The sequence below is a fragment of the Calonectris borealis genome, chromosome 14, assembly GCF_964195595.1.
Source record: "Calonectris borealis chromosome 14, bCalBor7.hap1.2, whole genome shotgun sequence".
Classification (NCBI taxonomy): Eukaryota; Metazoa; Chordata; class Aves; order Procellariiformes; family Procellariidae; genus Calonectris; species Calonectris borealis.
Genome location: NC_134325.1, coordinates 11725092 through 11751364, shown reverse-complemented (window position 1 = coordinate 11751364; position 26273 = coordinate 11725092). Strand labels below are relative to the sequence as shown.

Genomic DNA, 26273 nt, shown 5'->3' with positions numbered 1-26273 from the left:
TTATTTTCAGTCATATGTGAGGCAAAATATTATCTTCAATAGAATGGCGATAGATTTTTTGGATGAAATGTTTTGCATATGAAGTGGAATCCTAGAGAAAGCTGACAGAAACATATTCTAGTTAACATTTGATAATAACTGTAAATGAAATATTTAATTATGAGCATAAGACAACAACTCTGTCTATAACCTTTTTTCAGCTGGGTTGATATCACTTTTTCTATCTTTGACAAGAAAATTAATTGTGTTGCTGAAGTGTGAATTCAAAGCCTTTGAGTGTCCTCTGGTTTCCATCAGCACAAGTTTATATTCAACTTTCGAATACAACTGGATGAGATTTGCTAGACTTCTGAGAAATGTTTTCCATTATTTCTTCCTGTGTCAGTGTACAGAAACAGGTCACCTACAGGATGTAAAGTACAGGCACAGAGAGGGCTCTTCAGTGGGAGTCAGGGGAGAATCACAGAATTGTTGAGGTTCAAAGGGACCTTGGAGATCATCTAGCCCACCCCCCTGCTCAAACAGGGTCAATCAAAGCAGATTGCTCAGGGACGTGTCCAGTCAGGTTTTGAGAGTCCCCAAAGAGACAGACTCCACAACCTCTCTGGGCAAGCAGTGCCAGGGTTTGACCACCCTCGCAAGGAACAAAAAAAAAAATCCACGCCCCCCCAACCCCTTTCATATCTTTAAATTGAATTCCCTGTTTGTGCCCGTTACCTCTTCTCCTGTCACTGGCCACCTCTGAGAAGAATCTGGCTCCATCTTTGACCCCCTTGAGCCTTCTCTTCTCCAGGCTGAACTGCCCCAGCTCTCTCAGACTCTCCTTGCATGACAGATGCTCCGGTCCCAAATTACACAGGCCTTGACTGCCCTGTTTTTCGTAATGTCTTAGGTTGCTAGTACCTCAGAACTCAAAAGCTATGCAAAGTATGAGTATTTACACACATGAAAGCAGTTATCAGACTATAAGCATATCAGGTGAGAAATTTTGATTTCCTCGTAGAAGACTTTTGGAGGGATTTTTTGGTTTGTTTTTATTCTTCCACTTTCATCTCACACTCTCCAGAGTATCAAAAAGAGAATATTCTGTTTTATGGCTCATTCCAAGAAGAGAGACATTTAACACAAATATGGTTGCAGTTTATAAAGGAAAATACTCCTTAGTTCCCAGAAAGAGAAGGGTGGTCGTACATAAGCATCGTTTACATTTATAAAAGAGCTATTTCAAACTGACTCGTGTCCTCCTTTGGCTTAAGGAACCAGGGAGGGTACTTTCAAAAGTACGCTGTAGAGAAGATAAGTATTTTTCTTTGAATGTATGTTATAGATATATTCAGTAGCTGATTTGAGAAGACGTCCATTAAAAAGTTCCTCCACCTGCAAATAGCTGTGTTGCATACAACAGCACATAGAAGCTTTGTGCTTTCCTGGTGTGTCGTTATATGAGATAAAAGCGAGCCTTGACCCATCTGCTCCTTGAAAATATTGTGCTCGTCTTGTAGCTAGAATATACTCTACAGGTCAGTACAATAAAAAAAAAAAAAGGCCATCAAAATCCCCAAAGCCCAATTACCCCATCTATTCAGTGTTTCAGAGGTGAATTAATGGAAGTGTTTGTTACTGACAAAGACTTGAGAGATAAGCAACAACCTCAGGCAAAAACTGTCAAGCCTGTTCACTTCTTGAAGCTGCTTAAAGAGCTCTGGCATCCTTAGAATGGAAAGAGCCGTGTGGGGGCTTATGAGAATATAGCAATCCCTAGATTTTAACAAATAACATGATGCCACCTGCAGAACAGAACAAAGGAAAAACCTCTCGCATCAGTCAGCTTTGCTGCAAAGGCTAACTATATTTTTGCCATCACTTTGATTTATACGTTTTTCACAAAGTGTTGTCTGTAAGTGGTGTCTCACTCTGGTACAGCTACTTATTAATGCACAGCGTCTTCCTTCAGTACTTTTATTGTTGAAGAGGAACCTTAGTTCATTGTGGTGTTTTGTAAATGCTGTAACAAACATTAAGGGACTGTAATATAGCAATCTAATATAACATAATGTAACAATATAAAAAACACGGTAACAATCGTCATTATGGCTACATGGCTAATGCACTTAAACCTAGCAATAACGGAATTTTGGGGTCACTGGCAATTCTGAAGAAAAATGTTCAGAAATGCAGAAATTGCTAAAAGCGTCTAAAAAACCCATAAAAATCCTATTTTAGGTTGAATAAAATTCAAATCAACCTCAAAACCTTCCTACTCTTTCAGTGGTTTGTTTTAGGGCTTGTTGTGAATGCACAGGCGAAGTGCATTCCACACAAAAATGAGAACAAATGTGGGAAAGGGGACTTTGGGGGATATTTGCGCTCTTGCAGTCTCAGATCTGCCAGGGCTCAGGCTGGTGGCCTAAATGCCCCCTCCACTGAGGTATGGTCAGAGGACTTGTGCAAAGTCACAGAAGCTGCCAATGAATCTGATATATTCTAAGTCAGCATATGGCTGATGGTTTATTTTTTCCGCTCCATTGTTTTTTTATTATGTTTGTTTTTCTACTTCTTTTTTAATTGCGAGTTTTATTTTGTTTATATGTATGGCTCATCACTAATGTATTTTAATGTTTACTGCATCATCTGGGAAAAATAAAATATTAAAAACTATGTAAATCTGCTTATAAACATGTTACTGAGTATAGCTCTTTGCCAAGGGAAAAGCATCCAAGATGTTTTAATTGACAGTTTGATTCAAGCACATGCATCTCATTTGTGAATATCTCCATGTATGAACAGCACTCACATTTACCCATTTACAGCCATATCTTCACTGAATCTATTTGCAACATTATAAATTAGTATACACATGGATGATGAGTGCAGTAAGCTGAGCAGTGAAAGCATGTTCATAAGCAAAGTGCACAGCAATAATCAATGTTCATTTTCATGAGCAGTGTGCAAGTAATAAGTCACAGTGCAGAACAAAGAGGAGATTTTGTTATGTTACTCACTGAATGACAGCTGTGAAAAATGGAATTTTCAGTGGATTTACAAAAGGTCAAAGTAAGGGAGTATCGAGTTGGAGAGTTCAATTTTTTTTCCTCAGACTGAAAGAGTTGCAAGCTAAGATTTTTCTCGTTCTTCAGAGAGCAGAATTATTTTGAGTCCAATGAGGGAATTAAATATTTAAGGACTGTCAACAAAACATATCTGTAAGTGTGCACACATTTGTTAGAATCTATGAATGTAACTAATTTTCTATTCAGCATTCAACCTGATTTTTACTCTTGAGGTAGTTTTGTGCCTAAACGTGACAAACCATAGTGTTTGGGCCGACAGAGTAAAAATGCCTTATTCTTTCACAGCAGAGTGATGCATTTCAATCTTTTCCAAACTGAAAATTGTGAAATATTATTTCAGTAAGATTTTTACTCATAGGAAATCTGTGTTCCCAAGTGCAGCACAGACATCCTTTTATTTAACTAGTACGTACTCCACGGGCCAGATTTTCGGGTAGACTTCCATATGTGTACATATAAGCTGACCATACGAATCATTTTATTTAGATGTACATAAACTCCTCATTACTGCAAACTTATATGAAGAAAATTAAATATGTGTGTTTAAGTACTGAAAGTATTATTTTACACCAGCAGAAGACAAATGAAGACAATTGAACCTCTTTTGACAGGTAGGGGATACTCAAAAACCTCAGACAGAAATTTGGTTGGCTCAAGTAAGTTGGTGTCACTTAGATATATACAGATGAAGTTTTGCTGCGGGGCTTGTTGGCAGATAGACGCACATGCTTCTCGAAGAGCCCACAGAGGATCCAAACCAAGACCACTCGCTCATGTTCGTGCACCTCTTTCTAACTGTCTCTCCACAGGATGGGGTTTAGACAGAATTGGAGCTTACTTTCCAGTCATGCTTAATGTGGATGATAATCCTGCCTCCCACATCTCTTTTGCATCCTGTTCAAATGAGACTATTGCGTACATTTTGGTCCATTTTAAGCCAAAATACCTAGTGGCTTAATAATGGCTGTTGTTCTTTAAAATGTACGTAGAAATCCAGTTTAGGATGCTAATTTGCCTAAAGACGGAACAGAACTACTTTTTCTTCTTGATAAAATCTCTTTCTGCATTTTAATCTCCTAATCAACAGTAATAGGCTATGGAAAAATAGAGGCATGGTAGTGTTTTTAAGAGGGACATTCCTAAGTACTCCTACATGATTTTATAAAAAGTATGAAGCATTTTAAGATGCTCTTCCAGCATCTCAAGTATTTCAGTTCATCATTCAGAGTCAGTCCGACTCACTCTGACATCCGTGGGTGATCGGAATAGTGACTGAACTCAACGAGTGGCCTAAAATAAACATGCAGCCTAAGACAGCTACATAAGCTGTTCATAGCTGTTCAGTAGCACAATATTTGCTTTTCCAGTGAACTGGAATGTTTTTTCTAGTTCTGTTGGGCTGTTTTGTGTTGGGGGTTTTTGTTTGTATGTTTGTTTTCCAAAAGTGAGACAGTACTGGCTGTCTTCAACTCTCAGAAAATTGGCCAGGGTAATGGAAGAGCCTTACATTCAGGCAAGGCTCCCAGCGTTGCAGGAAGCCTACGATTCCCCAGCTCCCCAGTCTGGGCAGCTGCCGCGGCCAACAGGCAGCACACACAGCAGGCAGCTTGGAAACCCGGAGCTGCAGCAGAAGAATCGGCCTCATTTCAACTCTGTGGCAGGGAGCCAAAAAAACCTAAAAGTCATGGCTTGAGCAAGAAGCTGAGTCCCCTTTAGAGACATATGCAGTGTGCTCCTGGATTTGTGAGACTTTTAAGTACCAGTCATGAGCAAATTAAATGAGATCCCAGGCTCCCAAGCATTGCTAGATGGGAAACCAAGTGTATTTCCAGCGGAAAGCTGCCCAAACTTTGGAATTCATCAAAACAAATACGTATTTTCACAATCTCTTTCTTCCTCAGCAAATCAGTATTGTTTCACTGAAAAATTGTCATCCAGCTGTAATGATATTAACCCTTGATTTTCGTAGTACCTTGCACATTTCAGAACAGACTTCATGTTCTGCAATGAATACCACTTAAGAAGGTATAATAGGGTGCCCTAACAAAAGAATAACATGGAACATATGGCCTTAACGTTGTCCTTTAACATACTGCCTTAATCAAAATACCATCTCTTCTTCCCGCTTCTCTCTCTATCTCCCCGTTTCTCTCTGTGTTTGTCATCCTGGGACAAGAACTTGGTACTTCCCGACAGCAGCATGCGGTGTGGCTTTAGATGAGATGGCAAAATCTTGTGATTATTGTGCCAATGGCTCGTCCTTTCTGCCAGTCCCAGTTTCTGGTATTTAACAGCACAATAGCTGCTTTGATGGATTAGATAGACTGAAAGTCCTAACCACGTATTGTACCGTTGACCAGTAACTGTAAGGAACGTGTGGGAATAAGGCACATAAAGATGCTTCCTCTGAAAGTGTAGTGGCTTTGGGCACACTGTGGTCAGCGCGCAGTGACCTAAGATGACACCAAAACAACAGGAGTTTAACCAGAGAGACAGGGACTAAGTACCCCCCAAAGATGAGCACGGAGCAGTGAAACTCTACCCCACGGCTCAGTAATTGTAGCGTAGTGCAGAAATACCCAAACTAGCTTTAAACTAGCCTAGCTATGGCAACAAAGAGATCTGCACAAACTAATTTATCCTACGGAGAGAAACCATCACCTGACCTTCAGGGAAAGTCCTTTTGGACAATCAACAAAGACAAGGGAAGGGAATTTGGAAGGAACTCTGTTGCCATACCTACAAAGCTATTAATTCCTAAATGGTTTCACGTATAACACCCGTCATTCATTTCCGTTATACCAAGTATTATTGATTTTTGCTGCTGCAGCAGTGCCTTAAAAACCTGACCAGTGCCTCTAGGCATAGATGTGTTATATTTTTATAGGCATGTAAGACAGACATAATCCATGCCCTAGGCAACTATCAAGTCAAAAGACAACAGGATGTTAAAAATAGATGGGGAGAAAAGGGGAGTAGCAAGGTAGTTAAAACTGCACATGAACCAGTAGGCAAGAAGAAGTAATACTGAAACAGGAAGATGAAGTTGCATTGCTATTTCTCCCATACGCCCTCCCATGTGTGAAAATTAATTAATGTTAATCACTGCAGGATAGGATAAAGCAGTGATTTTGATGTGCTTATGATGTGAATGTGTTCATTAACAAAAGACTTGCTTGTTCTTGCAACAGGCATACAACAGGTCGCTACAGACCCACCAAATACCATCTTGTTAGTGAATCAACACTGGTGTGCTTTCATCATGTTTTGTGATATTAATTAGCTGAGACAAGGTAGAAGACATAGCATTTTTAATGCTATTGAAAGCATCAAAAACAAAAAGCAAGAAGTTACATTTTATTCTGCATCACAGCACATATTCAAAGCTGAAAGGGCTGCTGGTATGACTCGAAATGAGGCTCCACAGATGAAGATAGTGTAATTTGGCAGGGTTAATTTCAGCTAACAATTATTGTTTGGGTAACCACTACAGGTCTCGTGCTTATACAAGCCTCCCAGGTCAAATCCACTTCTCCTGGAAATCCATGTTTCAGTTGTCTTTGATCAGCAATAGAGAGAAATCTGCACCCTGTAAACTTCTGTTCTTACTCTGCCTTAGAGCACTGGAATATTGATTTTAATCTTTGCTTCTCATTTATTCAATTAGTGTAATTGCATAGGAATGTTTCTTCTTTGTCTTCCTTTTTCTTTTTCTTGTAAAATTATCACAGCTCAGTAACACTGGCCTTCACTGGGAGCACTGAGAAGGTATCCGAGCCTGAGCATCGTGAAAGTGCAACCATAGATGGGTCAAGACAAGCAGTGGGTTGAATCCCTGGTGGCATGTTCCCACTGAAGCAGGCATTCCCCAGGCTTAGACTGTCATCCCAGAAAAATGCTATCAAGAGAGATAAGATTCTATTTTAAAGCATCAGTTATCAGTTTTGTACTTAGTTTGAGTACATCTTTGCACTTCTGTTTCATGCACAGATTATCTGTGGATTTAGGATATGTTAGAAACTAGATTAGGACTTGCAGATTTTAAGTGTGTGTACACAAGCTGCATCTTTATAGCTTGTAGTAGCAAATCATTTTGATGTTCACTGAATTAATGTGTTCATTGAATTAATATCTTGCTTTTATTTCTTTAAAAATCATACCTACTCTTCATTGACTAGGTCTTCCAGTTTTCATGCATGCAAATCTTTGTTTTCCATGTTCCCATGGCAAAAGGAGCAATCACTTGCTAAAGTTCAGTTTGTAACAGAAACTTACTACATTAAATAAGAAACGCAAATACTTGAATGAAGACATTTATGCTACACTTACGTGAGGTACAGCAGAAAAGAAACCAGCCATTTACTATTCATTATTGTTTAAAATACCACCATTTATGTGTAATCAGAGGGTTTCAGAATCCTATTTATACAAACGAAGTAATAAAAGCACTCACATATATAACTGCTGTGTGATAAAATTATGTATTTAAGCTACACAGTATATTGGCTGAATGCATGTACGGAATTACAGCACAGGTTGAAATGTATTATTGAAAAGCTGATTTTACATTTTATATATAAAGTAGCAGAATTATAACAGTAATGCTAACTTTTAAATACTGTTAATGGCTAGCACTATTATTTCAGTAAGCAGAGATCTGGTTCTTTTAAACTAATTTCTCAAGCTATTGGCATGATTGTTTTCTTTTTAAGGCAATGTATTAGAAGTACTATATTCTACATTAGTCTGCACAAAATTAGCTGTAATTCAAGAGTCAGTTCTCCATTCATCAGGCAATAAGAACTTTATGACAAGAACTTTGCCTACAGATATGTGTGTGTAATGAACAAATGAATAATTCTTACCAGATAACAATATTATATTCTTTATTGTGCTGGGACCCTCACTTACAAAAGAGCCTAGAAATGTCAAACATTTTTATATATAAGCTCTTACTGAATTTTAGCCCTCTCAAATCCTACATACGTTGATGAGAGTAAGCCCTTTACCGCCATGAGATAAAATACGGATTACCATCAGGCAGATGTTAAAGAAGAAATGCCTGGATAAGAAAAGACTGGAAAAAGTATTAACCGGTTTCATGCTAATTGATCAGTTGACAGTGTTGAGAAGAGATTGTTATGCAGACACCCAGACATCAGCTGCCTGCTGATACAGACAGAAATCAGTATAATGAATGTGGTAGGAGAATTATTTCAGGCATTTTGTTTAACAATAAGTCCTTAAGTTATAATGTATTCCAGAAGAAATTATGCTTTAAAGATGAATAAGCAATTGATTATTTTCACTTAAGTTATTTTAAGGAAAGCTATCTCCTACTAAAATGGAAAATCCCATCTTTCAGCATTGCAGGCTAATACGGTCTTGGAATTTCGTCAATCACACCTTAATAATAACAATAGTTTGTGGTGATTTTAAGAACTAGATTTTCCAAGGCCAAATTCCTTGTAAAGCATTTCAATTTCACAGCCTGGAATAAAAGGCCAAGTTTTTGGAAAAACGCACTAAATACCAGCGGTTCTAGAAGCAGGATAGGCCTCTTGCTTCTCAAGGGCATTCAGGTTCATCCAAGGGGCCTTATGTTAAAATACAAACAAACGTAAATTTCTAAATGGATGTAAGAGTGTGTTCCAAGTGATTCCTATTAGATGTCTCTTCTGGGAATTTACGTGTCTTCTGTGAGATCTGGAAGTTAGACTAATGGATTTCTCCATGTGTGGTAGAAACTGACGGCAAGTCCCACTCCAACTGGCTCTCCAGTTGTGAGGCTGAAGATTATTATGCCTTTTTTCCAATCTCTTTCTAGAATGGTCCTTTTTGACTCATGGAAACCCCTAGCAATATATTTCACAGGTTTCACTTTGAGGTAAATGGATCCACTATTTCCCTCCCTTTAAAATTTTCTGAGACAGATGTCAGCAATAACCTCAATACCTCTCTGAATCTTGTTTCCTTTTTCTTCTTTTTCTCTCCAAGTGAATCAAGGTGAAATAGTTTTAGAAGCTGTTCAGAACATCCAGAAAGATCTGTAGCATAATAAAAGGGTCATAGTTCTTTTAACCATAATGATTGCAAATGTAACTAAATTTCATACATCTAGCCAGATGGTTCTTTGCACTTGAAACATGTGAAGGACTACCTTGTCACGTCCGACCCTCTAAAGACCTGAAAGCTGCTAACACCTGAGTTGCTGAGCACATCCATTTTATTTTATTAGGCTTAGCGCCCAAATTCTCCAGGTACTTTCCAAGCACAGAGACAGCTCCTGTCTTTGACTTTGTGTCATTACTACCAAAAGATCCATGACATTTTGTTGGTGAGTTTGTCTCACTTCATAGAACCAGGTATTACAGTGCTCAGAATAAATCCATGTGACTGAAATTCTGTATTTGCTGAAATCCCCACAAAGCTCTTTTTTCACCTTTGATGTGTTGTTCTGGCATAAAAATTTTTGTACGTGGACATAAAAACTTGCTGAATGTTCTTTTTTTCCCAGCATGTTAATGAAATAGAAAATGAAATCATGATGTTTAAATTTATTTTCTTAATGATTGTGCTTCAGGTAATTAATTCATAAGTCATTTCTAGACCCTAGAGATTTCTGTGACACATCAGAGCTAATGTTGTAGTAAAGATAATGGAATTAAGTGGTATGTAGAGGGTATAGATTCTGAAATGCTGGCACTGTGCATTCATGAAGCCTTCTGTGGGCTTGAGAATGATGGAGCTCCTAAATATATCTTCCCTTCTTTGCCTAGGTAAGCACACAGATGAAAAAAACAAAACATGCAGAGCTAATGAATACTGTAAGAGCTCCCTGCCCTTACACTAGCAAGAGATCGCAGCAGGAACAAATGCTTAACCTCTTGTTTTTAATAACAAAAGTTGCATTCTATCCTCAGAAATGCTCGTAAAGCTTTCAGTTTCAGCAGATAAATATTCGTCTCCAAAAGGAAGACTTTAGACCCAAAATTGAATGACTACATGTTTAGCATTTATCTGTGGCTTTTTTCTACTTTCAGTACATAGCTGTGTGCTCTTTAAAAGCAGTCAGAAAACATCTAAAACCAGATCATCGCTGTTCTGAACATGGCTACAAGGAGAGCAGGAGGGCAGCCACAGTTTGAACATCTCCAGAAGAGTAAGGAGATGTCACAACTCAATTCCAACCATAGTTGTGGTTAATGGGTAAATGGAGACACTGGTTATTAATGTTCTCTTGGGGTGGTCTCGCAGGGCTGACCACTTTGGCTTCTTCCTGGACCTGCTCCTTCAGAGTTCGGTGGCATAGGAGGACAAGGGTTGCAAACTGCTCCTTGAAAAATGATCTCGACCAATTGTTACATTTTTTTCAGCAACCAAACACATTTCTAGTATTGGATAAACAAGGCCCAGATTCAAAGTAATGTTAAGACCCCCACGGCAACTACTTTGTTATTTGCTCATTAGCCTAAAACATCTGCTCCTTCCCCTTCTCCCTTCCTCTCTGTTCTTTTGAAGATGATTGCTGCAAGGAACAGAAAAAGACTTTCAGAAGGATAAATGTAACTAGAAAAAAAAAGAAAAAAAAATCACACACTATAAAGTTAGCCTTGCACTGCACTGTTTTTTTTTTTGGCAAATACATAGAATCAGAAGGAATTGTGGGCCACGGTTATTATGGCTACTTTTCAATTCTGCATATCCTATACTAAAATATTGTTACAAAAATGTACCATTCCCTGTGCTTCATTCAACCAGATCAGTAGTGGCCAGTAGCATAGAAATTGAGAGCAATTACCTGATCTGAAACTAGTGGACATGTTTATCATTTGTGGTTATAATGTTTCAGTCTAATGAAAGTGCATCAAATATTTGATAAGATTACATAAATATTTTTAATATCTGATGCTTCATGTGTGTGTCAAAGAAACAATATACATCCTGCATTCCCAGGACATTTTTTCAAGAAATACTGGTTAAAATCAACTCAACAGAACATGGATAAACTTGTACCTTCCACATTCACAAATGTTTTCGTGCTTAACATTTCCATTGCAGAGAGTACATTTTTGCAATGGATTGTGATGTTTTTGTTTTTACTGATTATAATCTCTCCCTGGAGAAATACCGGCTTACCTATATGCTCAATTTTGCCCCACATACAGCATAAATGTGCTCCTGCAGACAACAGAAATTACGTACACATATCAGAGGGCAAAAATGGACCTTCTACTAAGATCAAATCCCTAGTCCTTAATTTTACTGAGCATTGGATTCAGAACTTCTCTGCAGCTGAAATAGAAAACCGGTAAAACAGTCTCTCAGGCTTTTGGAAGAGAGACAGAAATAATCTTATCTTTGTACTGTCCCTGCTGGTCTTTTTATCAGGAATCTCCCAAGAATGCTGAACTAGGACATACTTCAAGTAAATGACTCCCTTAATCATCATGCTAAAATGTAAAAGCTTCAGGAAGTGTGGCGACATTTTCATCAAGAATGTTATTGTAGGAAATTCTTTTATTAAGGAATTGTGAATTAACTTGTTTTCCTTGCTCAGATGCTGAGGTTTCATTTATTTGAGCACTGCCTTTAAAGCAGCTGTTAAGAAAACAATAGGACCACTCATCTAAAATAAAATAATGTAATTAAAAAGTAAATCACTGCTGACACCAAAGTGTATTTAAAAGCAGCTGCAATCAATAAGATGGTTGGATTTTAGTTCACAAAAATGAAAGGCATGCAGCCACATGGGATCAATAATGCTTATTGTAGAAGAAATGTGCAGAACAAATCAGTAGAAATGTGGACCTGAAAGCAGTAAAAAGAAACTGTGAATGTTTAAGGCTTTTTGTAAGTTCTTGTGGAGCCGTAGGAAGCAGTGATTAAGAGAACAGTCTTTGAGAAAGGCCGATACAATCAGGACTGTATTCCTCATCAGCAAGAGAGAGGTCTTCAGAACAGTTTAGAAGTCTCTCTATCTGGGTAAGGTGCAAAGAACTATATGTAAAACAGGTGGAAAGAAAAAACATTTTAATTACTTCTGTAGTCTGATCATATCTCATAAAGTGTTAAATTCAGATTCACCTGGCCATGCTTGTAGTATGGGCTTCAAAAACAGTCATATAATTTTTTATAATTCAGTTATCTGAGAATAAACTAACATTATTCATGACTAATATCTGCATTTGCAAAAACAGTCATAACTTTTGTATAATTCAGTTATTTGAGAATAAACTAACATTATTCATGACTAATATCTGCATTTGCAAATGTGCTTGCCTGTTGCATAGAGCAACTCTGACTCAGAAAATGAACAATTGATAAGGTGTGAGCCTGTGAGCAATTGGGATCTTTTCAGATCTTTGTGTGAGAAAGAGGTTTGTTTTCATCTATCAAATGAGCAGAACGTTTTGGAGAAATTGAAGCTGGGTGGTTAAGAGCATTAAACCTTGGCTCAGTAGTACTGGGTTTGGTTCCCAGATTTTTTACAAATGTTTGTCTGACAGGAGGAAAGTTTACAGGAAGAGATAATGCTCAAAATTTGAATTCTAAAGCTTGAACATTGACTATGGTTAATTAATTATACAGCTGGGTGGTGGGGAAGAGATAGACCATGTGAGACAGCAGGAACTGTTCATAAGCAGAGAGTACTGGATCTTAGTTCTCAGGCTTCGAAAGTATTTTGTAGGTTTTCCTGACCATCAGAATATATCTTACTGGAGATTGGATTTCCCTTTTTCTTGACTGTGTGATTTCTTTCTAGGGCACAATATATTTTATTTTTTATTTCCTTTACATAGCTCCTGTGAAACGTTATTACTTCTGTTTGGTTTTTGGTACAGCAGATAGCACTGTATGAAGTCTTTTGGTGCACAGAAAACTTAGTTTTGACATTACAATTGTCAAGACTGGACGGAGTGGCAAAAGGTCATTTGCTTTCTGACTGGGGTAGAGACGGATGAGGCTGAATTAGTAGTTTGAGAGAATTTTTTTGGAGAGGTGATATACTTATTTTCAAGCATAAATTATAATGCACTGATTCCAGAACAAGATGAGATATAACAAGCTTCTAGCTTTATAGATGGTATTAGGGGAAAGGAATTGTTCAAAATTCTCAGCTATCTTCCTTAGACAAGTGTCCTCATTTATAAGCCCATTCTAGTCAGGTGCATATTGGAAAGACACACATTTGTTCTTCAAAGCCAACTGCATGCCTGCTCAGGGCCTGGTTTACAGCATGCCTTTTAGGCTGGTTTTACATGGGTTGGGGTTTTGTGAAAGATGTGGTTTGAGCCATGGATTATCTTTACCTGTTTGTTAGTTACAAAGTTAATGCAGTTAATGTATTTCATAGCTTGATCATGCTTGCTGGATTAATTAATGTTTTAACCACAAATTCAAATTGACAGTCCAGATTGTAGATGTTGCCATATTTGTACGTAATTACTTAGATTATCAGAAGGTGGATCATCAAGTCATTCAGTATTGTAGAGAAAGCTTGGTGTCCCCACCTTTACTTGTGGATTAGCAGATGTCTCTTCTTCAGAGTTATACATAAGAGCAGTGGCAGTATGACTGTCAGCCTTATTTCTTGCAAGGCGTGTTGTTGTATCATCATAGTGCTGGAAGTCAGTGAACATGCTTGGAAAAAAACTTTCTGAACTGTAAGTGGTTTATTTGGTCTACTAACTTGGCCGTAGTTTCTGTGTCTGTATGGTGGTGCAAATGATTTACAGGAGAGCTCTAGAACTTAATTATTGTTTAAAAGCATTTTTAAATTCCTTGAGGCAAGGTGCCATGAAAATACAAAGTGCTATTAATTGGCTCATCAGACTTTAGAGAATGCCACAGTAATTGCATATTTAATAGTCTGTCAGTAGCTACTGTGGTGCAACAACTCAGCAATTCTGTTGTAAGCGAGCACTTCCATCAGTTTCTTTCAGTGTACAATTGCAGTGTCAGGAGAAGACAAGACGGAACGACCCTGTGAATTTTGCATGCTTTTGCATTAGAAACATGAACGCTAAAAACATTCATCCTGATTAGGAAGAATGACGTATCTTTAAAGTTACTGCAGTGAATAGAGCCCAAGCACCGACTTCATAATGAGACGTGGCATTTACTATGCTTTGCTGCTCTGATTATTAACCACTTTGGAAGTTTGCCCTGCAATAACAGAGCAGTTCTAATCTCTTTAGAGATTAGTAAAAAGAAAACAACCTAATTTTATTTTAAGAGACAGTAAATTATTTTAATAAAGTAGCTTAACACCTGGAATTAGGACTTCAGTGGGGACCAGTCTGGCCTGCTACTTTTGTACAAATAAAGAAGGGAAGGATGTTTGTGTTCCGTGTTCTTCTGGAAGTCCCCCAGCAGGAGTCTAGTATGAGAGGGGACTCAAGGGGGATTAAAAAAAAGATGAAGAAAAATAAATATCTATACACAGTATCCCTGATTTAAAAGAATGGAGCACAATTCTAATACTGTACAATTCTGATTACGGAGTTACTAGAAAAGAAAGAGTTTATTAGAAGCCTAAAGGAATACAAATGAGATGATCACAACAAAAATATGTGCTTTACTACTGGAATGAGAAGTGTGCTTTTTTTGGCTCTGAACATGTCATGGAATATTCAAAATGCCTGTTTCACGGCATAATAATGCGTTGTGTCATTTCATGATAACATGACTAACAGCTAAACTCTAAAATTTAAACCTAACTTCAGCACATAAGCTTTAGAGATTAGCATATAAATAGGTCAGTGTACACATAATTTCAAAACAACCATGGGAAATAGCAAGGGATGTACATCACAGTAAGCATTTTTAGCAGTACACTTAGGTACACAGCTTTAAGGTGTGTCCTTACCAGTTACTGGTATTTTACAGCTAAAATAAAAATACTTACATTTATCCTGACCTCACTGCAGTGATTGTTTCTCACTATTTTCTTATTTTTAGAATTAATATTGTGGCAAGCAAGTACAGTGCAATATGGCGAATACCTTCTTTTAGAAGCCTCTGTTTATGTTCCTTAATTTAGAACTATTCTGATCATAAAATAACTACATGAATGCTATACTCATCAATTTGATGTCCTAGGGATTTTCCAGGGTACTTCAGAGATGCTCTTAAGACAAACACATTTCTTCATGTCTGGCTTATTACAGAGACAACATCACCCATTTATCTCTGATTACTACAGGATGACATGCAGCATTGTGGCTACAGGGTTTAATTCTTATTTCTCTGTTCTGTTTTTGCTGTTCTAAGTAAGCAACTAGAAACCAAAACAGTACTTTCTACAGTGGAATTAATAGCTCTTCCCTGGTATGTTAATTACATCAATTGCAGATGTCACTCTAATAGCGGCTCCTACTGTTTTTAAAGCTGTAAGTCTTATATAATTCCTCTTCTAATATTAATTCTGCTCAATGGCACATGTAAAGTATAGCCATATTAACTGATCTAAAGATACCTGAAGCTCTTTAAGCAACAAGTAGTGTGGGCACCAGGTAGGGAGATAACCTTCATCTGACCTCCCACACTGTTCTGAGGGAACAGTTAGTGCTAAATAGCTTACCAAAAAAAAAAAATCAAATGGTAATAGCATTTCCCAGCTGTCTAACTGCTGGAGAGCCAGAGCGAACCATCAGAGATGGGAGACAATGTTACTTCACTCAGGCCCCTGAAATTTCTAAGTACCACCAAGGAAACTTTTCTGGGTCGGTCTCAGTTTCTGGATTTGCCTCCGTGTAACATCTACCTAAACAAGACGTTTCTAAATGTATACAAATCCACCACGTGGAACAGGACAGGAGAGTTCCTTGTCTGAGAAAAACAAAAGCTATCTGCTCCCAACAGAGCGGGGTACCGCAGTCACTGCCCTTCCCTCTCCGTCTGTCCTCACTTACGGGAGCGCAGAAGCAAAGATGAGGCAAAGTTGAAGTACAGGGGCAGAATCAGGGATATCAGACTGGAGCCGCGCTCCGTGGAGGACGACGTAGATAGTCCTTCGAGTCACACGGTGTAGACTGAGCTGTTTTTCAAAGGGAGGGGAGTTGCAAGGAAAGGAGGTGGTACAGGCAGCCCCTGATGGGAAAAATGGCAACATCTCCGCTCCTGGGAGGAATCTCTGACATTCCTCTTAAAACCCTGCTCTTGTAAGTCCTGTCAGAGATTGAGATGACTTTCTCCAAAATCTGAGACCAGTGTGTTTTGGTCATTAAATTCTGAGACAGGTTAATGTCAAAGCATAAACCATGAGACTACACAGTGCCAGAGAAATGGTCCACAAGGGCAGCGTTTGTCACGGCAATGGCTGAAAGCGTACGGGGGGAGGAAGAGATGTGACATTGATTTCTCTGAAAGAATACTCCTTTCCAGATTACAGAAAATATAATTCATGATAGTATCCTCAATTCCTTAATTTGTTTAAAGGCTACGTTTTTGGGTGGGTTTTTTGGTGATTTTTTTTTTTTTTTTGGAAGGAATGGTAAAGGCTGGCTCAGACACAACATCTTTACTGAAGGGAAATTAAGCCGTTGTGATTGCCTCTGTACAGCAGTTAAAGCACATTTAGAATATTTATATTGTACATTCTGAATGACACACACACCCCCCCAACACTAATTTGTCAAAACACTATCAAGGGTCAGGAAAGCTCACCTCCTGAGCTAATTTGCTGGTCTTTTTTAAAATCACTTTCTATTATCTGAATAATTATTTCTTCTCCATTCAAGCTACTACATTTGGCTAATGTCTGAGAGAAGCAGCAGGGTGAATAATTGTGATAGCTGGAGTCTTACTGCCAGCATTTACCAGAAGACAGAATTGTTCTCTGTCCCCATTCTCTGGGCTGTTCCTCAGAGCAGACCCAGGCTTCTCCTGAGGTTTCCTGCTGATACTTAAGCAGTTGAAACTCACTTATTCATAGCATGCCCAAGGACCTGTCTCAATGCTTTCATCCGTGTTTTGAAACTATTTGAAGGAGGCTGAGCAAAGAATGCTGTCGTTACCCGAATATGAATCTGATGAGTGAACCTAGTGCTTTAAAACACGTTTATCCTTATCTCCAGTGAATGCGGTTTTTGTCTTGCTGCTTGCAGGTTGCCATTCCGTTGCATACATCTGCTTTACTATACACGGAATGCCTTGGTGTGTGAGATTGGTTTGTGTTGGGTTTTTTCTGCCGTTTCTTTTCTGGTGTGCTCACCATTTCCAGCTTATTTGTGAGTTTAAAAAATCAGTAACTTTATAGCACTTAGATATAGGTTTAAAGGCTAGTGTAGTCTAAAGGATTGATGAAATTGGGAAAGTTAAGACAGGAGGAGGACAAAAGGGTATGCATTGGATAAACCTATTAAGCAGAGGGTGGGAGTTATGCCACTTATGGTCAGCTTCAAAATCTAGTTTAATCCCCTATTTTAAAAAGTAGCCATTCCTAAGTGTAGTAAAAAGATCTTCCCTTGGTTTTGGCAAAGTAATTTAGGATCCCAAAATGTTTCTGTAGTCCTAAAGACAGCAAAGCATTCTGTGTAGAATGAAGCAAAATGTGCAGCAGAAAATCAACACGCAATCAAGAAGTGGATTCACAAGGGAGATCCTTTTCCTACAGAATCTGCTCAGCCACAGAAAATGAGAGCTCAAATACTCAGAGCATACCTAGGGCTCATTAACACACACTGCTAAGCTTTATACTATGCAAAAATGAGTTATTGCTTTATTGGGACACCCTAGGTTATGTAACTGCACCTTAATGGAAATAAAATGGAGCATATGATTTTCACTGTTGCCATTAGCAACAGTTCTGTTATTAATTTCAGCCTACATTCCCCTCCTGAAACAACCACTTCATTGAAAGAAAATCCTGTGGGACAGGTAATGCAGAAGGTTGTTAATGCAAAGTGAATCGGTGCTTTTGGGATATATACTGAGAGTAACAACGAACATACTTCTTTTTGCATCCTGTCCTAGTAATTTTTAACAAAATCAGGAATTATAATTCCCTTTTAAAAGATATTTTAAATGTGCATTGTCAGCTAGCATCTGTGCAGTCATCATCCCGAAATTGTAGCTTTAACACATATTTCCATATTTTCTAGAAAATATGGACAATATCCACATTTTGGGAAAATTCTCAGCCTGATTATCTAACAGAGAGGTGTTTCTTTATGAAAGTGAATACAAAATTGCTAAGTATCCAGTTCAGGAAAGCTTTCCTGTACAGCACAGTGATTAGGCTGGGACTATCTGAAGCACCGAGTTACTTGCTCTCCTGAAACGGGACCTGTTCAGACAGTAACAATTCAGGATTGGATTTAAATGCTTGTCTTCCCTTCCATTTGCTTTCAGTTGCACCCCAACAGTATTTCTTTATCTATCTCAGCCCCAAAATAGCGCTTTTGTAATTGAGTGGACTTCATTAAAAGCCTGGAGGTTCCCCCAGACTTTCATATTTGGTGAACTGAAAAACACAGATTTTATATTCTCTGAAATGTCATTACCTATTATTTGAAAAAAAGAAATAAGTTTTTTTAATTAAAGTCATGGCTATTTGTACAGGGAAATATTGAATTTGTATGTACTATGATCAAATAATGAATTCCATTCAGGCATATTTATATATCTTGTAATATATGTGGTTTTCTCAGCTGCCACAAAATAGCTATCATAAACATAGAGAAGTCAAAATAAAATGGGCAAACACAATCCTGGTATAATTCCACTGACTGAAATGTGTTTTTGCTGTTGCTTAAAGTAACCCCAAATCTGTGCTACTGGCTTTAAGTATAATCTGCCTGAATCTAAGTCAGTCATAGAATTAAACAGAATTTAGTTGTCATCAAATCATAGAAATAAGTCTTTGTCTTTAATTATGGGCTTTTTTTTCCTTCCAAATGAAGTAATTTGTGACTAAAAGCTTAACCTTTTCAGAAAGGTTCTTTTTTATGAACTGGAAAAAAACAGCTTCTGCACGTTCTTTCATCTAAAAGTCTCTGCATGTTAAACAGAACTGCATCTCAGCACTGAGGCTGAGGGCAACTTCAGCAACCTCTTTGGCTGCACCCACAGGAAAATAGATGTGTTGCATGATGCATTACCAGCTCACGATAGTAGCCTTGCAAGTAAGATTTTGTAACGACCATGCTAATAGCTATGGGAAACTTCTGACATGCCCCACAGAAACAAGAAATCCTCAGAAACCTGGGCGGACTCAAAGCAGGCTGATTGCTTATGGAGTTCATAAAACGTGCCCATTCAGGATGCATTACAGGAGGTCGCATTCACGGTTACTATAAAGCAAATGTGTATATTTACGTGAAGATGAACTCCAGAGCAAATAAAGCTGTACGTAGCTGCTTTTATCCCAGAAATATTTTATTACCACAGAGCAGACAACTACTTCCTTTTTCTTTTAAAGCTTTTACAAATTTCAGTAGCGTGCCTACATCAGTCTCCTTTTTATTCAGAAATGTCTGTAAAACTGAGGTAGGCAAGATGTCTACAGATTTTATCAACCAGGAGAAAATATGCCATATTTCAACTAATATCCACGGAAGTCCATAATGTGTTGAGCGTCAATTAACCATGTATTTTGTGTTAGTTGATACTTTAAAGACAAGATTGGTCTTTATTTTTCTCTCAACCTGAAAGAAAGTGTGCATTTGTATTGGGGTAAAATAGAACTCTTTCTTTTTCTCTGGTCTTGTAATGTACCTTCTGGCACATGTATTGCTGCAGTTGAATTTTTCATAAATGAATATCATGCAATTCAACTTCTACGGAAAGCTATGCTATTGAATCATAACAATCCTATGACGTCAAAGGTGGTACACCTCACTCATAATGTAAGCAGAATTTAAGTACCTGTACTTAAAATTACAGTCACTTCCCTCTTACCTGATAATATCTTTCTAGCAGTAAGTGGTTATTAGATAAAAAAATCACAGTCCAGAGCTCAGAACTCCTCCTTCTCCAGCAAGTAGCCTAACTGTCAGTCTTGCACTCTGGCCCCAAAACTGAAGCCTTTTTTCAGGCTGTGGTAGTTTCGTCAGTGGACTAGATCGCAATGCCATCCAGACAGTCTTTCACTCAGCAGTGGGGACAGTTGCAAGACAGTTGTAAACATAAACCCCTGGGTAGAAAATTCTACCTATATAAAGGTATAAACACTAGTAGAGTATTACAGCAAACACTATCACCATTCCTAGTTTACAAGAAAGGTGTCTGCTTTCAGAAGGGAGCTTCATGCTGTCAGTCCCAAGTCAAGTCCTTTTAGCAATGAGTGAGGTAACTACGCCCACAAGAGGAGTAGCTATAGCATCCTCTCGTCTGCGGTGCCCAGTCGCCAGGCTTCCTCGTAGACTACCTGGCTGCTCAGAGACATCGTCTCTTAAATGTTTCCTCCTAACACCACTCTGTGACAAGACATCTAACTGTACAGTGTATGTAGCAAAAAGGAGCCAACATTTGGAGTTTTGAAGACTTCTGTTAGCCTGAAACTGTTTTCATGAACTGAAGAAGTCAGGGATACTGAACATGTGCTTTTCACATCCTAAAGTGATTTCTGTGTGTCTGCATAGGGCGGAGGTGGAATAAGGTCTATTTATACTCATCCTAGAAGACTGATTGGCTTTTAAGAGCACCCAACTATCCCTCCAAAGCACTATATCATTCTCATTTTAATAGCATTTGATACCCCACAGACGACATACTGTGCATTATACCTTTCATTCTCACCTTATCTCTCTCTTCTTCAATAACAAATTATTTTTTGAGGGAAAGGATGATCCTGCAGTGGAGATGCTATCTTAAAACTCAGATATGTAGGTTTATTTCCAGAAGACATTGGATTATCATTTGTGAATTGAGGATAATGTTGCTTTTTGTACTTTCTAAGAATCTTGTGAAAATAAGTCCACTGTGGATAGAAAGGCATTCAGATGTTAAGAAGATGAGTGTTATGGAAGGAATTAAATGTTCTCTGTTCTAAAACAATCGAATGAATGCCAAGCAGTGGTGATGTGAAATGAGTGAAATTAAGCTCTGGCACGAAACAGGTGTTTTTCATTCCCACAGTTCATTGAATCTGACTCTGATTTTGATGTCAGATAATACACTGTCATCTGTTTAGCTGAACTGAATCAAATCATTATTATGAAGTGATAAGTGATCTGCACAGTAACATTTTCTAATGTTATTTGGCACACATAAAATAAAAATAGTAATAAAAATTACTCATAAAAATAACTTCCAGTACAGAAAAGATACTAATCACATCGTTACCAAAGAGCAACAGGAGCACATGAAATAGTTTATGTGGCTTTCCAGATTCTACTAATCTCTCTTTTATTCTAAAGGTATTCAGACGATACTTAAAACATTTGCTGAAAGCTTTCATTACATTTTAATAGATATTACCCTTTAAACAAGTTGTTTTAAATCCCCTTGGTTGAGAAAGACTTCAAATAAGATTCTGTCTTCAATGATGCTTTTTTAAGCTATGTCCCACTTTCTGTTCTTGAAGATGAGGAAATGTTTTAATCTTTTGTAAAGTGCACAGCTGAACGATCTAATTTAGCAGTGGTTTCATACCGTAGGGTTCTATTTGTTGCCATTTAATGACTTTATTCTATGTGCACCTTCATTTGTACATTGCAGGAACAAATGGATGTAAAGTAAATGATTAGTTTTTACCAACTTCAGAATGTCAGTAAGGCTGTCTGCATTAGAATGACATTATCGACTTTTTAGAATCATACTATTAGGTTTTTGGAGGACAGTGCTTTCATAGGGAACAGCTATTGAGTCAACCACCCACCCAGAGCTTGAAGCACAAATGTAGAAAGGGGATCTGGAGAGAAGGATAATTGTTTGCTATTTTTGCGTGTTTTAATTTAGGCCACAATCCAAAAAATACTGAAGTCATTCTAGAAACTACTTTGGCTCGACTGGGCTTTTTGAGCAAGCTCTGAGCGTGTAGGGAAGGGTTCATTCTACTTCAACTGGAAACTGAAGTCATATAATTGAACTAATAACCGAAATTGAAGAAGCGGCTTCAGTAGGCTCTACAAAGATTTTATACCAAGTTTTGTAAGTGATTATGCCTAGCTACACGTTTCAAAAGGATTTACCATGAAGACTCCTGAGAGCTTATACTAATTTAATTATTAAATCGTGACTTCCTACTTACAGGAGTAGCAGAGATGCTGCATCAACAGTAGCACGTTCTCACAGCAAATGGAGGCAGAGACACACTGGTGCAAGCGCGTTGCCAAGGAGCAGAGCACGTTGCTCCCATGAGGAGCTGCCCACGCGCGGCTGCGGTGTGCCGGGGCTGACTGGCGGTGCAGCGCGGCGCCACATGCCCTGATCCCCTCACGGGAGAATTTCATACCCGTACTCCATTGCGTGATACCGATATGTCCAAAAGAAGCTGAGCAAAAACTCAATTGCAAATTCCCAAGTATCAATTCTGTGATTTGTACTCAAGGAGGAAACCCCCTTCAATGTGAAAAGGAAAGAGGGTAGCAACTTTTTTCCTGTATATCTCTGTAACAACTGACAGGTAGTCCCAGATTTGCTCCCTGACAACTTCCATACGCACAAAGGCATGCCATGGGCTTGACAGTTTTCTTCCCTTTTGTTTTTTTCCTTTTGTTGTTGGAAGAGGTTTGCATCAGACTTTACGTAAAGGATTTTCAGCAGCTCCAAGCAAGAGCATTGGTACCCTTCCCTTTAACTTGTTCTGACATTGTAACGTTTCGACACTCCATCATTGGGCAAATGATCTGGTTTTCTTTTTCAAAATCTAGCAGTTCCATTACTTGGGAATCATTGCTTCCCAGGCCAATACAAAAAATGATGACAAGACAACTTGCAACATACAACAGTGAAACATCCTAGTTCTTTTTGCCATACCTTGATGTGAATTTGAGAGTTTGTTTACTTCAAAAATAAAAGCAAAACTTTGGGAATGCGAAGAGGAGAGAAAAATGTAATACAGCAAGCCCTAAGAAAATGTTAACTAAAATTCATAAAAATTATGTGGTGTTTGATGCCTCTACTGTAAAGTCTGTGCAATTGGGTTATTCAAGGCAGTTGGGTTATATCAGCTAGTTGTATATTATTAATTTGTGGGTTTCTCTTCAGGCATTTCATATCCTCTCAGTTTTTACCATCTGCCAATAAATTACAGCTAAAGAGATTGGCCAGCAAATCCAAGCACTGTATCTTTTCTATAGATAGCTCTCTATCTATAGATTGTTCACAAGGCTGTGAACTTGTGTGGTGGATAACAGCTGTTTGCCTGGGCTGTTTAAGTTTATCATGTTCCCTTAAAAATGCGGAGGTCAGCTGGAGAGGCTGGAGGCAGCGGAAGGTCCCTGCTTTTCGGGAGGAGCTCCCCGAGCCTGCTCCCTGCAGGAGGCTGGAGAGATGCAGGCTGGTGGCACCACAAGCAGCGAGTGGAGCTGGCTTGCCCAGGCTGCCCAAAGCCTCGCAGCCAGACCTCACATGGCAGCAGCCTCACAGACCCAAGGAGGAGGCAAGCAGAATGTACTGTATTGTTTTTCCAGGATTTCATCTTCTTGGCATAAACACTTGTCCAAGAAAAACTCTTTAGTGTACAAAATATCTGCTCAGGTATCTGTCTGTCTATCAGTGCATGTAGAAGTAAATATACGCTGACATTAATAACAGTGTAGGTGTTACATTTTTTAATAAAAAAAAAAATTATAAAGCTGCATGATAGAAATGACTGCATAATTAGAATGACAGTCTGCAAAAACAAATTGCAGCTTAATCCTGTGTAATTGCCAAGGAGCTCTAGGTATCAAAAATGTGTGCTTTTGTTCCAGGCCCATCAGAATGCTGGATTCTGCATCTCTTGATTTTGGTTACTGTTCAGGAAGTGGCCATGAATTCAGCTCTCGCGTCTGAATTCTCACCTCCCTTAAAAATTCAGGCATGCTGAATGCGCCATGCTCTGTTCCTTATTTCCTTCCCTCTGCATTTACTACTGAACTATTAATCGTGGTTCATCCACTCTTAGTATGCATTTTTAATTTGAATAGCACATGTTAAAATGCTTTCAGACACAAGTGATTTGGATTTTACTGACATAATTATGGGCTTCTATTAGATAAGCAGCGTATTATTTTAATAAACGTAACCGTCTATGCTCATAACAGACTTTCTTTGAGATGTACAACACACAGTTTATAATTTTGAATGCAAAGGTGTTCTCAAGGCAAGTAAATGAAGATATGCCTGGCTGGAAAGTCTTAGGAAGTTGAAAAAAAGAAAATTAAAAATTAAGGCAAATTCCATTGACAGATAAACACAAGCAATGTCTTTTAACTTCAGATTTTTAACTTCATTCATTTAATCAGTTTCCTTTTAAATCAGTTTGAGGGGAAAGCTGTCTCTTCCACTTTTGAAGGCATGGAGGTAAGAAGCAGGTTGCCATAGAGGAACCTGGAGGGGATGCATCTCTCCTGCTCGGTGCCACCCAGCCCGGCGGGGAGGCTGGGAGAGGGTTGTGCTGCAGCTCAGCCTGCTGCTGCTCACCCAGGGCCTGCCCTGGGGAATTCGCCTGCTGGCATAGCTCTGCTGCGTGCTGTTTGATTGCTCCCTTTCATCCTAAAATTCTCTTTATTCAAACTACATTAGTAGTATGGGAGTTTGATTAAATCTTTTTATACTTACTTGCATTTATAAAGTCAGACTTTCAGCTATATTAGCTCAGGGCATTTAATGTAGTATAGGCTTTGGTCAAGCATCTGTATTTTTAAAAAGGATTTTCAAGAAATGGCTTATCCATCCACTCAGGTTGAGGGAGAGGTCATGCCACATATGTATTCCTGAGACTGAAAACCTTGTGTGTTACAGAGAGGGCCCATCAGCGCTGTAATTACCTTGCTTTAGTAAAAAGAGGGAGTCAGAAAATATTGAGAGTGGTAGAGACAACCAGTGAATATTGTTTTCTTTAAACAGGGGGTGCATATGGACTAGAGCTAGTTTGGGGTATTGGAACTATTGCTATCAAGCAGGAAAATGAACTATTATCACTAAACTGAAAGGTCAGCGCTGTTGGAAGTGTCAATTACTGGTAATGTATGAGGTGGATTTCTTAGTCTAATTGGGAAATACTTTTAAAAGACAGTAGAAATCATGAGAGTGAGTTGTGAACTTTGTGTTCCTCTAGGCAAATTACTGGGGTGGATTCCTAAGGGAGATGGGGAAAATGCTCCTAAAAAAGTGTGATAAATGTCTTTTGAGCATCAGAGCCTTGTTAACGGTCTCCTGCCTTTGTCCTGGATTTATTGTACCAATACAAAGTTTAGAACTGCTGATGCAGGAATTCCTGCAGACTTTAGGAAATAGTCTTTGTACCATGCTTTGCCACACTGTGGGCTTCCATAGGTGGGTGCTATATTTCACCCTGTAATTTTTACGTGAGTAAATGAAGAGCAAAGAGAAAGTGTTATCAATGGCTTTACTTGGAGGAGATTGCAGTGCATCCACCATGGACTCTTTACATCCTTACATATATGAGGATAATAAATAATACATCATACATGCTCACAGGGTGTGTTAGATTGCCTAGAGCAGCAGCCTTTAGTTTTTGCCTCTTGGCCCATGGATCTGTAACGCATTAAGAGCAATTTTTCTGTCTTTGCTTGCTTTAGCCTGGTAAGTTCCTCAGGCCACAGGGATTGTCAGAGAGTCACAAAATCAACAGCCCAAGATATACGTTTTGCTAATGAACTACTGCATGTGGACTAACAGCCCAGGATACAGCACAGTTATCTCTCTGCGATAGTGTTACCAGAACGAACTCAGTTTGGTCATATTGGTTTGGGGTATTTCCCCAATGCAAAGATCTTCTTATTTATACCTGTTATATTATATCTGTTTTTTATATATATATATATACACCTGTTATATTTATCACAGTGCACCACTCTGAAAGCTTTCCCTTCAGCTCATGATGCAAAAATAACATGGTCTGTGAACTGCTGCTGGTCTTTTAAGCTCGCTTCAGTTCCTGCAGAAGAGAAAGAGACTATGCCCAAGGTCTGACTGCCTTTGCTTGCTGCTCCTGCCTCCTGCGTTCATATAGGCTCCTTGGGGAACCCTGTGCAGCTGAGGACACGAGGTGCTCAGATAACAAAAAGGACAAAGCCAATTTCT

At 38.6% G+C, this 26273-nt stretch overlaps 1 protein-coding gene across 1 annotated transcript in view; it reads left to right on the top strand.

Annotated features, from left to right (window-relative positions):
• Positions 1-26273, top strand: part of SPON1 (spondin 1) — a 207712-nt gene that overhangs the window by 146546 nt on the left and 34893 nt on the right. The gene's annotated exons all lie outside the window — the stretch shown is intronic.